Below are 18134 nucleotides of genomic sequence, written 5' to 3'. Positions count from 1 at the left end.
TTATACAGCAGGGATTCAGTCTCTTAGAAGACAGAAGATTCTCTCAAGAGGTCTCTTAACACTATGGCTTTCTTTGTCTTCTCAACCTCATGCTCAACTACCCAAACTATTTCCTCCAGTTTGTAGGCCCTCCAGTTCCAACTTTTTGTTTGAAAATCTTATGTTGTCCTCAAAAACTCAGCATGTAAGACCATGAAGTTGTGAGTACTCCATCCCTGACTCGTTGAGATTCCATCACATGTACATGGAGGATATTGAATATTTTCTGCATAAATAAAGGACACTTGGTTCATATTATACTTAGAGCTCTCACTAATTAGTTTTTACTCTTCCTGAGGGCACAGACTGTGTTATACACGTGATCAAGATAATTTGAGAAGTGTTCAGAGTATATGTATGAAAAAATGAATTTGTAGGTTGTCTACCCAACAAGATAGAATACCCAGTGTCTTAGATTGGGTTCTCCCTGATGCAGAATGAGCCACAGATTCAAGTGGAAATGATTTATTAATGAGATGCTCCCAGGGCAATAAAGGAGTGTGGGAAGCAGGACAAGGAAGGGGAGGCAGACAAACAAGAGTACAATTGTAGATAAAGTCCTGGACTTGGTCTGAGACTGCAGGAGATCTGGAGCACAAATGACACTTCTGAGTTCACTCAGTCTTAAGGCAAGGGAGCTGGGCTTTGTATGCCTTCACTAGTGGGTAGCTGGCTACCAGCCACTTTGGGGTATGTGAACTCCCAGGTATCTCCAAGTTTCCAACGAGAAGTGGCTCTAACCCTTTGAAGAACGTTGCTGGTACAGCCTGAGGAAATTCTGAGGGGATCTGAACAGGGTGACCATGTGTTCACTGCACATGACAACAAGCAGTCTTTGAGGGCTTCTTTGATTCATTCTGTGCAAGATTCTCCTATTAATCCTTGTTTTGTTTGTTTGTTTGCTAATTTATATGCTACCTCTTTGTGTAGGTTTATACAAAACAATAAACAAAATTTTAAATTATTTTTAAGCTAAAACAAATACCAGATAGTCCAAAGATTTATATCTAAAAAAGGAAACCATACAAGTGCTGGACCAAGACTCAGAGCTACTTTGGGAAGCAAGAGCTCAGGAAGGTTAAACTGCTCTACAGAAGGCAATGGAAAGAATTTGGTTTTCATGTTTTGTTTTTTTTCTTCTTCTGAAAGGCCAAGCACAGAGGAGAGAGGCATGAGCACAACAACAAGAGATGTAGCCAAAAGACTTCCGAGAACAAGAGTGATTTGAAGTGATTTGACTTTAAGATGCTTATGTGACTCCCTTCCCTGAACATTCACTGTAGACTGCTACATGCTCCAAACCTGCGGTAAATAGGAGTTATTTTGGTATGAAGACGAAGAAATGGATTGAAGACAGGGAACTGTCTCAAGCTACACAATGAAGAGCGAGAATTCAGTGGTGGCAGCACAGACAGCAGAGCCATGAAACCATAGCTCCACAGGGAATTCACAGAAATCTTGGCGAGGGCATTGGTTTCATTTCCCCCAAGACCTGGAATATGAACATTTAAGCCAATTGTATCTAGATTCTTTTGCTCTCTGGGTCATGTTAAGGAAGCTAAAAGCACTTCAGAATATTTGTATGAGGCGCTTTCATAAAAACAAGATACAATCATAACATGGGACAAGTTGTGTGAGTTGTGTGAAAATACAAAATAAGGAAGAGACGAAGGCAGAATCAGAACCCAGATACTAAGTTTCCTAGTCCGGTCTTCTTTTTACTGTAGATTGGTATTTCTAGTAGCAGTTTGCAACAGCAGAAGCAGAGTTACTGGCTGCATCTGAGGCTTCTCTGAAAACCTTCATAATGAAGCAGGGAGACTCAAAATGAGTTCATTTAAATGCCCACTCTGCCATACCTGTCTGAAAAGCTGTTCACCCACTCACATTGGCTCAACTCAAAAAGGAAGCTGGCCAAAGCTTCCTTTTCTGTGATATGTTGAATTTCTTCTATTCCAATTTTCTTTGTAAAAGTTTGACAAGCTTTGAGACTAGGAAAAGTGAGCTACTCATGACCTGAACACTTTTAGAATGTTGCAGAGCAATTCCCGAAACCAGGAAGTCATTATGTATTTCACTGAAGTAAGAATGAGTTTGGAGTTTTCAAGAAACAGCAATTGGTGATTCCCTCTGACTAGGGATACAGGGGTAGGTAAGTTGTGAGAATGCAAAACAGAGTATATGCTTATGTTATTAATTAATTACTGTATTATTTATTTGAGCACATATGAGATTGTACCTAAGTGCATTGTGCCATTCTTTTGAGTTAATACATCTATTGTGATAATCAGAACCTGCATGTCTTTTCCCATAGGAACAACTGTAAACCTACTTTTGCCAACCCCTGTATAAAGTGTATGAAGGCTGGGGAGATTGCAGGAGCTAGGCCAACAGTATATAACCTGTCTTTTGGAATTAAAGGGACACGAAAGACTTTTGAGTAAAGGTGTAACATCAAATCTTGAAAGGGAAAGATCACTGGCTACAAAGTACAGCAGAACAGGTCAAAGGGAAGCCAGGTGTCTTAGTTAGCTCAGACTTCTATAACAAAATACCATAGACTACGTGGCTTGAACAACACACATTCCTTTCTCACAATTGGGAAGTCTGGGAAGTCTGAGATCAGGGTGCCAGCATGGTTAGATTCTAATGTGGGTTCTCTTCTTGTTGCAGATGGCTGCTTTCTTGTGGTGTCCCCCCATGTGTGGGGAGAAGAGGGAGAGAGGAGAGAGAGAGAGAGAGATAGTGTTTGGGAACCAATCCCATGATGAAGACTATCTTTTTAACCTCATTTAAATCGAAATACCTCCCAAAGGTTCCACCTCCTAATACTATCACATTGGGCTTCAACATAAGAATTTTACAGGGACACATTCATTCATTCCATAATACCAGAAAATCATTTTATTTATTTATTTATTTATTTTTATTTTTTTAATCTTTATTGTTTAATGTATTACACACGTTCCTCATTTTTCCCCCATTGACTCCCGCCCTCCTCCTACCCACTCCTGCCCTCCTCCCGCCTTTTCCCACACTGTTATCTGTGTCCATTGGTTATGCATGTAAGTTCTTTGGTTTATTTCTTCCCACCCCCAACCGTCTTCCCTTTGAGGTTTGTCAGTCTAGCAACCAATTTGTACTTCTTTTTTTTTTTTTTTTCATCCTCACCCGAGGACATTTTTCCATTTTTTGTTCAGATAGAGTAGGAGGGAGAGAGAGGAAGAGAGAGAGAGAGAGAAACATCGACGTGAAAGGGACACAGAGTGGCTGCCACCCGCACGACCACTCAGGCTGGGGAAAAACTGCAACCGAGATAGGCGCCCTCAGCGGAACCGAACCGGGTCTCTCTGGACCACAGGCCGACGCTCTAACCGTTGAGCCAAACCGGCCAGGACTACTTCTTAATCCTTTCACCTTTTTCACCCATTCCCCCAACCCCTCTCCCATCTGTCAACCAACAAAATGTTCTCTGTATCTATGAGAATGTTTCTGTTCTGCCTGTTCATTTTGTTTGTAGATTCAATTGTTGATAGATATATATTTGTTGCCATTTTGTTTGTTCAGATATTTTATCTTTTTCTTCAAAAAGACCCTTCATCATTTCATATAATAACGGTTTGGTGGTGATGAACTCCTTTAACTTTTTCTTGTCTGGGAAAGTCTTTATATGGCCATCGAATCTAAATAACAGCTTTGCAGGACAGAGTAATCTTGGTTGTAGGTTCTTGCTTTTCATCACTCTGAATATTTCTTGCCACTCCCTTCTGACCTGCAAAGTTTTTTTATTTTTGAGAAATCAACTGACAGCCTTATGGGAACTCCCTTGTAGGTAACTAACTGCTTTTCTCTTGCTGCTTTTAAGATTCTCTCTTTGTCTTGAATTTTTTTTTTTTTTTTTTTATCCTCATTCGAGGACATATTTCCATTTTTTGTACAGACAGAGTGGGAGGGAGAGAGAGGAAGAGAGAGAGAGGGAAACATCGATGTGAAAGGGACACATCGAGTGGCTGCCACCCGCACGACCAACCAGGGCCGGGGACAAACTGCAACCGAGGTACATGCCCTTAGCGGGAACCGAACCCAGGTCTCTCTGGACCGCAGGCGGACGCTCTAACTGCTGAGCCAAACTGGCCAGGGCTGTCTTGAACCTTTTGAATTTTGATGATGATGTGTCTTGGTGTGGGCCTCTTGGGGTTCATCTTGTTTGGACTCTCTGTGCTTCCTGGACTTGTATGTCTGTTTCCTTCACCAAGTTAGAGAAGTTTTCTGCCATTATTGTTTCAAATAGGTTTTCGATTTCTTGTTCTCTCTCTTCTCCTTCTGGCACCCCCAAGATGCAAATGTGGGCATGCTTGAAGTTGTCCCAGAGGCTCCTTACACTATCCTCATTATTTTGGATTTATTTATTTATTTATTTTTTGCTGTTCTGTTTGGGTGTTTTTTGCTACCTTATATTCCAAATCGATAGTTTGCTTCTTGGCTTTACCTACTCTACTACTGAATCTGTGTAAATTATTCTTTATTTTAGTTAGTGCCTCCTTCATTTCTGACTGTGCATCCTTCATTTCTGACTGGTCCTTTTTTATGCTCTTGAGGCCCTCACTAAGTTTGCTGAGGTTCTCACTAAGTTCATTGAGCATCCTTATAAGTTGTATTTTGAACTCAGCATCTGTTAGGTTGCTCATCTCCATTTCACTTAGTTCTTTTCTTGGGGTTTTGTTCTGTCCTTTCATTTGGGACCTGTTTCTTTGTCTCCTCATTTTGGCTGCCTCCCTGTGTTTGTTTCAGTGTATTACTTAATGAGAGGTATGGGGCTAGCTGAGACCAGATGCTGCTTATTTGAAAGAATTTAGGAAAACCTAAAGCAGGATCCAAGACAGGCCACTCCTATGGTTAAGCAACTGGCAACAGCTTGGGTGGGCCTGAAAGTTGGGTGGAGCGGAGCCTCAGGGAATCACCAGGGCGGGGCAACCAGCGTGAGCCAGGTTGCTGGAGTTCCAGATATGGTGGCTGTCTGTCGTCCCAGGGAAGGGCTCACCAAAGGAACAAAGGCCTCTGACAGCACATTTGTCCCTGAGAAAGCCTCCTCTCCAACCCTCGCTCCAGTGCCAAACAGCTCAGTTCTTCCCTGTGTGTCTCTGGTGCCCCTCAAGCTGCCTCCCCTCCAAGCTTAGAGGAAGAGAGTCCAATAAGTCCGTGCACTGGCCCTTTAAGAGGAGCTGCCTGGGGCTCCAGCAGCCTCAGCTTCCCTGAGCCTCAGTTCCCACTGGTTTTTCCAGCCTGAAGTTATGGGGATTCTCTTCCTGGCACTAGAATCCTGAGCTGGCCACCTGGTGTGGGACAAGGACCCCTCAGTCCTCAGGGAGGACCTTCACGCCGAGGTGTCCTCCTGATTTTTATCCGCCACACGTGGGTGTGGGACCAGTCTCTCCCCCTCCCCCCACCTCCGCCCCTCCTACCAGTCTTGATGTGGTTGCTTCTTTAATTCCGTAGTTGTAGGACTTCCATTCAGCTTGATTTCAGGAGGTTTTGAATGATGGTTGTTCTGTAGTTTAGTTGTAACTTTGATGTGGTTGTGGGAGGACATGACACCGCATTTACCTACGCGGCCATCTTGACCGGAAGTCCAAGAATCATTTCTTAAGGAGGATGTTGCAATAGTTCAAAAGGGAAAGATGTAGTTCTACTCTCGGAGTAAGATTTTCACTATCAGAAATCTGATATTTGGGCATTAGAAAAAAATAGAATGATTTCATTATCAGTTACTTCCGATTCACAGAAAAATTACCTAAAAGAAAAAGTTAGCATTTGTCCACTTAGCCTAACTGTTGAGTGCCAAATGCTTGGTAAGGTAACATAGGATACTAAAGGATCCCGGACGTATGACAGCCTGATGTCTTCCCCGAAATAAGTGTGAAACAGAGGTGGCAACTCATGTTTTGGGTTTAAGCTACAAGCATGAATGAGAAGGTGGGCTGGCAAATACTGCAGGGCTCTGGAGAGTCCAGGCCCTTTCTAGAGGGTGCAGCCACTGCTAACTTCAAGCCAAGTGTTGCTTCCCAGGAAAGTGGGCTTAGTGTTGCAAGACCTTCCTGTTTTCCAAGATAAACTGGTAATCTGAATTGGTATGTGGGCTACACTTAAATTTAAATAATGGAAACTAACTTGAATTGAAAAAAACACAGTGACACTGTACAGGCCAAACTATGCATGTTTGTCTACATTTGGTCTGCAGGCATCAATTTGTAACCTCTGGTCTCTTTTCTAAGCTTTATTGAAAACTCCTAATTTACTAGAAACTCACTTTGGACCAAATTATATGCTTGGCTCTAAGGATAAAAGAATAAGTTTAGGTATGCTCTGCCCTAGAGTCACTCACATTGGAGTGGGAGTTACAATAAAACATGTTGATGCACTGAGTGATTGTCCATAAGAGTTGGGCCTGCAAAGATGATACCTAAATTGACATCTGTGTATCTACATTTTTATTTACTATTTCAGTGCTTAGGTCAACTGGCCCAAAATGACATATTTCTACAAGGGCTTACATGTAATATGATTAAAGAAAAAGGCATCTGTGAATAGCCACAGCAATCTTGAAAAAGAAGAACAAGGTAGGAGGGATCACAATACTGAATATCAGGGTATACTACAAAGCCATTGCAATCAAAACAGCCTGGCACTGGCACAAAAACAGGCATATAGATCAATGGAATAGAACAGAGAGCCTGGAAATTGACCCAAGACATTGTGCTCAACTAATATTTGACAAAGTTGGCAAGGGCATACAATGGAGTAAAGATAGTCTCTTTAATAAATGGTGTTGGGAAAATTGAACAGCGATGTGCAAAAAAGAAACTAGACCACCAACTTACATCATACACAAGAATAAACTCAAAATGGGTAAAAGACTCAAATGTGACTCGTGAAACCATAAAAATCCTAGAAGAAAATATGGGCAGCAAAATTGCAGACATCACACACAGCAGAATTTTCACTGATACAACATCTAAGGCAAGAGAAACAAAGGAAAAAAATTAATAAATGGGACTACGTCAAACTAAAAACTTTCTGCACAGCAGTAGAAACAAGCATCATAATGGAAAGGGAACCCACTGTATGGGAGAACGTATTTGCCAGGGATACATCAGATTAATTTCCAAGATATAGAGAGTACTCATACAACTCAAGAAAAAGAAGAGAAAGAATCAAATTTAAAAATGGGCAGAAGGACATAAATAGACACCTCTCCAAACAGAACATACAAATGGCCAAGAGACATATGAAACAATGCTCAATGTCACTAATCATCAGAGAGATGCAAATTAAAACAACTATGATGCATCACTTCACACCTGCCAGAATGGCTGCCATCAACAAATCATCAAACAAGTGTTGGCGAGGGTGTGGAGAAAAAGGGACTGTACTGGGGCAACTGTAGAATACTTAGAATTGTCTCATTGAGAAGCAAGGAAGCTGGGGTATCTATCCACCAATTCCTGAACCTCTTTAATTGAAGGTTGCTCTCTAGGTCTGAACTCTACAGGATGCTCTCCTGGCCAGGGAAAACCATCTGGGAGAGAAATGCCGGAACTGAATGTATGGGAAAATGTCTGCAGGTAGGGGCACCGAGAGTTTTGAATCTCTTTCCCCTGGCTTATTAGTTACGTGACTTTTATTCCCTATGCTTCTGTTTATTCATCTATAGAAGCCTGATGACAATAATCAAATCTTATAGGGTTTCTATGATAATTAAATGACAAAGGACATGTATGTAAAATGCTTAGCAAATTCCCAGGAGCAGATTTAATAGTATAATTATCATGTTATTTCTGTAATATTCGTTAAACTAATTCATTAAATTAACTATGGTCACCTCTCTCATACTTTAGAAAGGTGATTATTTCTTGGTATTAGTTGTTTTTTTAATAAAAAGCAATATAATGGTTTTTTCTTAATAGATTTTCAAGTTCACTGTGTTTACAATGATTAATTTCATCATTCATAAATATTTGTTAGATGTGTGGTCTTTCATTAACTGAACTGACTTCAGTTCTCTGGAAACCTCACATTTTTCACTGCTGCCACAAGCAGGAAAATAACTAAAATGCCTTTTACTTCACCTCTCCCTGAATGCCAATGCAAACCATGATAAATGTATTCATATTTCCCAACCACAACATAAATTTCTAGAGATGTTTTGCATATATTTAACTAAATTTTGCCTTGGTAAACACAGGTTCTTACATTTTCATTTTGTTTATTTTTGCCTAAGCATCTACCAAGGTGGAGCTCATATCACAAACTCTGAGGTGGTTTGCTGTACTTAGCAGTTTTGGGTACATGGATCAGATTCTCTTCCACAAATCCATCTATGAGTTCTGAATGGTTTAGGACTATAAAGTACCTCTCTCCTTACCTGTTTACATTTTCACTCTCAAAACGATGCCTTAAGCTATTTGTCTTGAATATCAACACACAAATTATCTGAATCTCTCCATCCAACTCCCCCACCCCCAATGAGCATAGCATTACAATTAATACTAAGAGATCTGGGCCTAGATTATCTGAATTCAAATTTTGTCTTTGCCATTTGTTAGCTGGGTGAACATGGTTAACATGGGAAAATTATTTAATCCCTCTTTGCCTCTGTAACTCCATCTATACAACCGGGATATTAATAGTACCCACTTCATAAATTTGTTATGAGAACTAAATGAGCTAATATTTGTAAAGTGCTTAGAACAGCATCTGGTTCTTAATAAATGCTATCTAAGAGTTTTCTAAATAAAGAACCTCATATACGTTGACTGTTTAGTATTTAATACGTACTTCCCTTTTATGATCGTTGCTTTGCATGGGCCAGGTGGAAAACAGAGCAGGAAATCATTTCTTTATTGAGACTGTCAATATTTTCTGTCTGGACAACAGCACTGGACTCCTAAGGGGTTTCATTTCTAACCTCTCTTTTCAGACCATCTCATCTATTGCTTTTAGTAGCTCTGGTTATGTTGCTAGTTTAAAAAAAAAAATGTTAATGGCTCTCCATTTTCATTGTGAGGCCTCACTAGGGTTCTTACAGAAATACCTTTCCTAACTACCCAGGAAAGTGAACTCCTGCCATGAGATATATAAAAGCAACTAGGCACAAGTAGAAAATGTCTTTGAAGGCTTAGCCAGGAGTAGCTACTGATCAGACTTTATTAAGTTACAATTAAATTGTTACTTTTCTTTTCTTTTTTTTTTTTTTTTATCCTCACCCGAGGACATTTTTCCATTTTTTGTACAGATAGAGTGGGAGGGAAAGAGAGGAAGAGAGAGAGAGAGAAACATCGATGTGAAGGGACACATCGAGTGGCTGCCACCCGCACGACCAACCAGGGCCGGGGACAAACTGCAACCAAGGTACGTGCCCTTAGCGGGAACCGAACCCGGGTCTCTGGACCGCAGGCCGACGCTCTAACCGCTGAGCCAAACCGGCCAGGGCAAATTGTTACTTTTCTTAAAAAAAAAAAAAAAAAGAAATGCCATGATATAGGGTAAAACTTGGAATATATGAATAAATTCTTCATATGTCCTCCTTATTAATAAAGTAGTTCCCTGCACTGGCCAGTTTGGCTCAGCGGTTAGAGCGTCGGCCTGCGGTACAGAGAGACCCGGGTTCGGTTCCCGCTAAGGGCATATACCTCGGTTGCAGTTTGTCCCCGACCCTGGTTGGTCGTGCGGGTGGCAGCCACTCGATGTGTCCCTTCACATCGATGTTTCTCTCTCTCTCTTCCTCTCTCTCCCTCCCACTCTGTCTGAACAAAAAATGCAGAAATGTCCTCGGGCGAGGATAAAATAAATAAATAAATAAATAAAAAATAAAGTAGTTCCCTGCCCTGGCTGGTTTGGCTCAGCGGTTGGAGTGTCTGCCTGCAAACCAGAGAGTCCTGGGTTCTGTTCCCGCTAGGGGCAGGTACCAAAAAAAAAAAAAAATCAACAAATAAAGTGGTTCCCAAAGTTAACTTCATTTGCATTTCAAAGATAAACTCAAATGACAATTACAAAGTAATGCTAATATTTTCACTGCATATGACAAGACTGTTAGAGTGCAAATAAAGTGTCATTTGGAACAAAACATCCAGTCACAGGCAACTGGGTGGGAATTGATTTTATGGGAGTTAGTTAATAGATAATTCTTTTTTTTTTTTTCCATTTTTTGTTCAGATAGAGTGGGAGGGAGAGAGAGGAAGAGAGAGAGAGAGAAACATCGATGTGAAAGGGACACATCGAGTGGCTGCCACCCGCATGACCACCCAGGGCCTGGAACAAACTGCAACCGAGGTACATGCCCTTAGCGGGAACAGAACCCAGCCTCTCTGAACCGCAGGCCGATGCTCCAACCGCTGAGCCAAATCGGCCAGGGCGATAATTCTTTTATGTTAAAAAATTTGTAAACAGTCTATCATAAGGTAGAAACTTTATTTTTTAAAATATCAGTTTGGTAGATTCTTGCAGACTGAGCAAGAAATTTTACATTAATGCAATGGCTCCCAGGGATATTTTCACGGCCTTTCTTACCACAATCTAACTCATCTTTGACATGTTCGACAGGAAAATATCACTGGGTTCCCTAATAATATCAAAGTGCCAAATTTTCCTATTGTTCACTGCACATAAAATTTTCTATTTTTCCAGACTTTTATGACAAATAAGATATTGACCACTATGAAAAAATCGTGTCTTGCTTATTTTCCTTATAGAATGCATGTGACAAAACCTTTTTGGGGTCTTAAAAATTCTGACAAGAACAGCCCCATATAGGCCCCAGAAACCAGCTGAACTGGCTGGCCATAGTTGCTGAGCTCAGCCTGGCATTTCCTGCCTCTGCATCCAGACTCCTTCTTATTCCTGGGATTCCTCCCGTTTCTCCTTTCTGGGTCATGCCCATGCTCCCACTCACCTCATCTGTTCCTGTGTCAAGAAGTTTCTCTTAAGCTGCCATGTCAGAGTGATCTTTCCCACATTGAACCATACCCTTTATGAACATTCCCACATTTATCATGGTAACATATACATTTTTGGAGTTAAATTATTCTCCCCAAGAAGAATTCAAGTTCTTTCTGGATTTGAAATTATCCTTTATAGAGCTTAACTCGAATTTAATCCTCACCCGAAGACATTTTTTCATTTTTTGTTCAGATAGAGTGGGAGGGAATGAGAGAAAGAGGGAGAGAGAGAGAGAGAGAGAAACATCGATGTGAAAGGGACACATCGAGTGACTGCCACCCGCACGAGCCAACCAGGGCCGGGGACAAACTGCAACCGAGGTACGTGCCCTTAGCGGGAACTGAACTCGGGTCTTTCTGGACCACAGGCCGACGTTCCAACCGCTGAGCCAAACCAGCCAGGGCTTAACTCGAATTCTTAAAAATGGTAGGAGACCCAAAGATATTTCCCAATTGAAGGGTTACATGAATAAGTCCTGCACTCCAGGGACATAGTGAGAAGTTAGGAGATTTGAAGCCATTGGTGATACAGAGTTGGGCAGAGCCCTCTCAATGGGCAGGAGGCTGGAAACTCCACAATCCTATCGCTATTTTAACTTCTAGCCCCTTCCTTCAACAAAGTACTCCACTCATTGGGAACCTGCCTTTGATATACTTACACTAGAGATTAGTGAGAACATATTTACTCACAGAAATAATTTTGAAACAAACATTGCTGGAACAGGTAGGTCTCTTTTATCATTCATTAATTTCCAGATCAATCAATGAAGCTTTGACCTTTTTAGCTTAACTTCCTTAATACTTGTGTTTCATTTGTCTAGGGGTTAATTGTACGCCACCTAATATTGATTTTCAAATATATTTACTACATTTGGGGAGTCTTTTCACCTACTAATAGATTTAATTTGATCTTTACCAAAAAAAAGAAAAACCTTCAGTAGTAGGTGATGGGATTTCATTTCACCTTACTTACAAGCTCTAATAACTTAGCCTGGATCCAAAGACCCAAGACTCCTAGGTCAGAGATAAAGGAATGTTTGTTTTTTTTACCCATGACACACTAAGCAAAATGGGCTTTATGTTTGCATTGGTTCCCCCTTTGCCTACTGAATCTCACGGGGGTTGCATTATAGGAGAGAAACAGAGTTGGGAAACGCTTCATTTTAATTAATTAAATCCTCACCGGAAGGCATGCCTACTGATTTTTAGAGAAAGGGGAATGGGTAGGGGGAAGGAGGGGAAGAGAGAGAGACAGACAGAGATAGAGAGAGAGAGAAACATTGATGTGAGAGAGAAACATTGAGCAGTTGCCTTCCTGTACACACTTGGACTGGGGATCGAACACGAAACCTAGGTATGTGCCCTGACCAGGAATTAAATCCACAACCTTTTGGTACATGGGACCACGCTCCAACCAACCCAGCCACACTGGCCAGGGTGGGAACCCTTCATTTCATAGCAAGCAATAAGCAAACCTGTTCTTTGTTCTTTGTTCTTTGCTCAAGGTTTTATGTTGTAAACATAACCTTGAAAAGTAGCCCAGGTAGACATTGGTCAGGGCCTTGCATTCTTGGCATACCCAGCAAGATATATGCCAGACTCATGGAGGACTCTCTCTCTCAATGATTATTATTAATCCCCTTTATTTAGACTGAAACTCTGAAGCTTAGAGAAGTTGATAGATAACTTCATTAAGTTTACACATCTAGTAATATCAGAATCCTAATTTTCTAATTCTAAGCTGGTGCTATTTTCAACAGACCTATACTGTCTAGTATGTAAAATATTGTATTAATAATTTCTAATGTTGATTACATATTTAAATGATATTTGGATAGTAATTAAACATAATTAACTATATTATTTATTTTATTTTATTTTTTTATCCTCACCCAAGGACACTTTTCCATTTTTTGTTCAGATAGAGTGGGAGGGAGAGAGAGGAAGAGACAGAGAGAGAAACATCGACGTGAAAGGTACACATCGAGTGGTTGCCACCCACATGACCCAACCAGGGCCAGGGACAAACTGCAACCGAGGTACGTGCCCTTAGCGATAACCGAACTCGGGACTCTCTGGTCCACGGGCTGATGCTCTAACCGCTGAGCCAAACTGGCCAGGGCAACATAATTAACTACAAATAAAATGATTAAATATAACATTTAATAAAACATCACCTATAAACTTAGTGTTATTTTAAAATACCATTAAATAAAATATTATAAAATACAATTTATGGATTCCTAAATATAACTTGTTTCTTTTTTTTAATATTTTATTTTAGAGAGAGAGAAGGGAGAGGAAGAGACAGAGAAACATCAATGAGAGAGAACCATTGCTCAGCTGCCTCGTGCATGCTCCCTACTGAGAATTGAGCCCAAAACCTGGGCATCAAACTGGTAACCTCTCAGTGCGTGGGATGATTCTCAACCAACTGAGTCAAACCAACCAGGGTTCTTTTTCCTTTTAAACATACAGGGTTGGCAAAAGTAGTTTTATAAGTTGTTTGTATGGAAAATAGTATAATAATTAATAAATAATAATACAAGAATAAACTGTTTTGTGTACTCACAACTGTAAACCTACTTTTGTCTCACCTTGTATGGCTACTAGAAAAACTTAAATTACATATACTTTATTATCATATATATATTTCTATTGAATAACACTGCAATAGAGCCTAACTCTTTTATCCTTTATTTTCCTTTTAATCATTTGTTCTTGGCTAGTTTTCCTGTATTTTATTAGTTAAACACATAGTAAACATACCATGTACTAATCTTAAGTGCACACTTTGCTGAATTTTTACCTATGTATATACTGCTATAATCACCACTCAGATCAAGATACAGAAAGTTCTTGCAGGTCCTTTCCTAGTCAGAACCTACTGACTCCCATTCATTGTGTGAACCACTCTTCCAACGTCCATAACCATCAATTCGTTTTTTCCTGCATTAAAACTTCATATCAACAGAATCACAGAGTATATATCTTTTTTGCATCTGGAGTCTTGTGCACAACATGGCATTTTTGAGATTCATCCTCATTGCTGTGTATTAGTAGTTTGTTTTTTCTTGCTTTGCAGAGTTCCATTGTGTGACTATACTATAATCATCTATTTTCCAGTTGGTAGACATTTGAGGTATTTCCTGTTTGAGTTAATATGAATGAAGGTGGTCTGAACATTCATTTACATACCTCACTTAAGCTTTGAGAAGAGATTGTGATCTCTGTGTTAGGCCATCCAATGCCCCCACTCCCACTCCAGTACCTAGCCCAGTGCCCTTCTTGATGGATGTTTGTTGAAGTATGGTTTCCAACTAGCAGTGTGGTGATTTGTCTCTTAGCCTTCGTGTGGAAAATAAAGTCCCATGTCAGAACAAAGTCCACTCAAAGTTTCCACTATTATCACAAATAATGAACAAATAGGTCAGGAAGTCAGTCTCCTGTATTTAAATGATTTATTTCAGTCTTGTTGCCAGTTAAAAATAGACTTGTGCTCTCATATGTATTTTACTGACTGATTATAAAAGGCTATAGATGTTTCCTACACTATTTTGTTCTCTAATATTCCTACCCACTTCTTCATCTCCTTATTCTTTTCACGAGGAATTCAGAGAAAGGAAGGTTTTAAGTAAAAATATTATATAGATATTTTAAAGAAAGCCTGTGTGTATATACAAGGAGTGCTATTATTTTGGTAGTTAATTCTAAACGTTTGTTTTCATTTTGTTTGGGAGGCCACAGAAGCCAGATATCCTGGGTTTAAATCATGGATCTGAAATCATGAGTAAGACTGGAGGCTTTCTCTAAAATGGGGATATAATACCTCCATATGGGGTTGCCTGGAGGATTAATAGACCTAACACAGGTTAAACTGAGTTCTTTAGGCAACAGCTTTGCAAAGCCCAGTTCTCACTGGACCCATGCCTTCTTCCTGCATGAGCTATCTGCATTTCCTATTCTTTGTCTCTGATAATTTGGGCATCATCAACCATCTGTCTGCCAAGTTTCCTAAACTGTGTAGTCAGGCACCCCAGAGTTTGCAGCAAACTCACCAAGTGCAGGATAGTTTGTTTAAATCTTCGAGGGAAACAGTGGCATCTGTTAGACATGGAGTGAACTACTGGCTCCAAGGAGTTCACAGCTTCAACATTAAATTGTGATACATTTCTTTCACTATCATTGAAAGGCTGTGTTTTCTGAGGTTGCTGTGATAAAAAGCAAGTGCTGCAAGAAAATCACTGTACAGCAGGATAAAGATGGGACTATCCTGTCTGAGTCCAAGGTTTGAGAAGTTGTGCAGTAACCAACAGGTGCAGACAGCTCATTAACATGTAAGTGTGCTTATTTAAGAATGAAATAAAAATGTATTTTTTCTAATTTATGTGTATTATACCTAATAAGGTGTTAGGATGTGAATACTCATTAAGTGTTTGGATCTTACTATCCAGTGAGTGGTTTTGTTTGTTTGTTTGTTTGTTTGTTTGTTTTAGGGGTTTGTGAAAAAGTGAACTAGAACTTTGAGAACTTTCTGTTCTAATAATGTTTAACTTAGGACAAGACAACAGTGATCTACAGAAGTATGTAGCCCTGGTCGATTTGGCTCAGTGATTAGAGCGTCCAGAGAGAACTGGGTTTAGTTCCTGCTAAGGACACGTACCTAGGTTGCAGTCTGTCCCGGCCCTGGTTGGGTCATGCGGGTGGCAGCCACTCGATGTGTCCCTTTTACGTCGATGTTTCTCTCTCTCTGTCTCTCTTCCTTTCTCTCGCTCCCACTCTATCTGAACAAAAAATGGAAAAATGTCCTCAGGTGAGAATTTAAAAAATGAAGTATATAGATTTTACAGTAGGTATGTAATGATAACAACAAATGTTAAATTAAAATAGTCAAGACTACATCTTGTAAATAAGCATGCTGTTCTCCAGGAAACCACTTCTTTGGCCAATTCCTACACATTCTTAAAACTCAATTTAAATATAACCTCTTCCGGAAAGCCTTCTCCAATTTACAACTTTCCTACCCCCATTCTCCGTGCCATCTAGATAAGGAGCCTCTCATCTCGATTTCCAAAAAGCCCTGTGCTTACCTCCATCAAAGCATCCTGGAAATGTCGATTTTCTTGTCTCTGTTCCAGTTTGTTGTGGGTGGAGACTAGAGCTAAATAAACTTTGTATCTACAGAACCTGGCACTGTGTCTAGCACTTAAGTGCCCAGAAGATACCTGTTGATGAGTTAATGAAACACACAGAATGTATATAGAGGTAATAGTAACCAGTGTTTATTAAGCATTTCATTGATGTTTCCAGAGTTATTCAAATGCCATCATATTATAACTTGAAGACTAGTTATAACTTAAAAGACCATCCAGTATGATTCTTGAGTTAAATAACTTCAGAAAGGTAAATAGAAACAACTCAGGGCTAAGAGCAGCCATCATTTTTGATCAAGGGGACAGGTCGGGCTGAACCTATTATCCAGAGCTCCTACATTTTATTTTTTCTATACTACATATTGCACCTGGTCACTGACAATTAAAGTGTAAATTTTTGGTGGACAAGACCCTCTTTTTATATTCTTCTGCAACCATTTACGAACAGAACCTTTAGACACTCAAGGAATAGTAAGAAAAATTGAATTCCTTGAGGTCCAGTTTCAGGGAAATTACAACCGAAGAGGGAAGAAACTTTACAACACAATACAATGAAACAAAATTTATAGAAAAAAAAAAACACCTTAAGAATTAACACAGAAAAGAGTCAAGTTTCTTTGAAATTGGAATCCTGTATTATTGCTATTTTGTTGCTGTGAACATTTCAAATGTCAATTTTCATTCACTTATTCAACTTAAATTGATTGAGCACCCATTATTTGCCAAGTACCATCTGAGAGAAAACAAATGATCTTGGAGCTTTCTGCATAGTAGAGGAAACAGACATTATACAGATAATTATTACATTGTAGTTGGAAATAATGGGCAGGAAGGTAAGTACAGTGTGCATTAAGAATGTATTAGAGACCACTTTACACCCATTAGAATAGGTAAAACTAATAACCCCTACCATACTAAGTACAGTGAAGGATGGAGCAACGGAACTCTCAAGCATCGCCAGTGGGAGGGTAATATGGTGCAGCCACTTTGGAAAAGGTTTGGCAATTTCTTATAAAGTTAAACATACACTTGTAAGACCTAGTAATTCCAGTCGAAAGGAACCAAAGTTTTGCCTTTTTGGATATTGGTTTTTAAACTGCTTACTAAGAAAAGACTCAGAATCTTTGACTTCCTCCTCCCTTTCCTGCCTCAGAGATTCAGATGGAAAAATTTGTTCCAGGAAAGAAATCTAAACCTCAGCTTAACCTGAATTGAGTATGGTAGATGGGAGGGTGTCAAGTAGGGGCCTGTTTATTAGATCCCCTCTGTGTCTCATTGTTTCTGGGTGCCTAGCAAAAATGTTATCTGCCTTGTGTTCTGCTCTTCCTTATCTGCAAATGGCCCACTCTTGCTTTTGAAATCTAAGGTCTCCCTTCTCCTTTGTCCAAAATAACATATACACCTAATTTAGCTCACTATCTTTGTAATTTTCATGCTTATGTGAATTCCCCATATGCATGTATTAAAACTGGTTTTCTCCTGTTAATCTGTCTGTTAATTTGATTATTAGCCCAGCCAGAATTTAGAAGGTGGGAGGAAAAGTATTATTATTTTGTAGTCCCCACAGAGTCCTTGGTATTTTACCCAAGAGAAATGAAAACAATTGTCCACACAATGACTTAAACATTAATGGTTACAGCAACTTTGTATATGATTATACAAAACTGGAAACAATGCAAACGTCTGTAAACAGGTGAATGAGTCAACAATTGTGCTTCCAAACAATTGATAATACTCAGCAATAAAAAGGGACTACTGACACACCAACAGCACGGGATGAATCTCAAAATATTACCCTAAGAAAGAAGCCCTATTCAAAGAGGACGGACTGGATGAAGTTATGTGACGTGAAAGAACAGGAAACACTCCACTAAAGTGATAGAAACCAGATCAGAATTGCCTGCGGAGGCAGTGGTTATTGATTGGGAAGTTCCTGGAGTGATGGAAA

This window comes from Molossus molossus, unplaced genomic scaffold (genome assembly GCF_014108415.1).
Source record: "Molossus molossus isolate mMolMol1 unplaced genomic scaffold, mMolMol1.p scaffold_m16_p_18, whole genome shotgun sequence".
NCBI classification, from domain to species: Eukaryota; Metazoa; Chordata; class Mammalia; order Chiroptera; family Molossidae; genus Molossus; species Molossus molossus.
Note: the sequence above shows the minus strand (reverse complement) of the source record.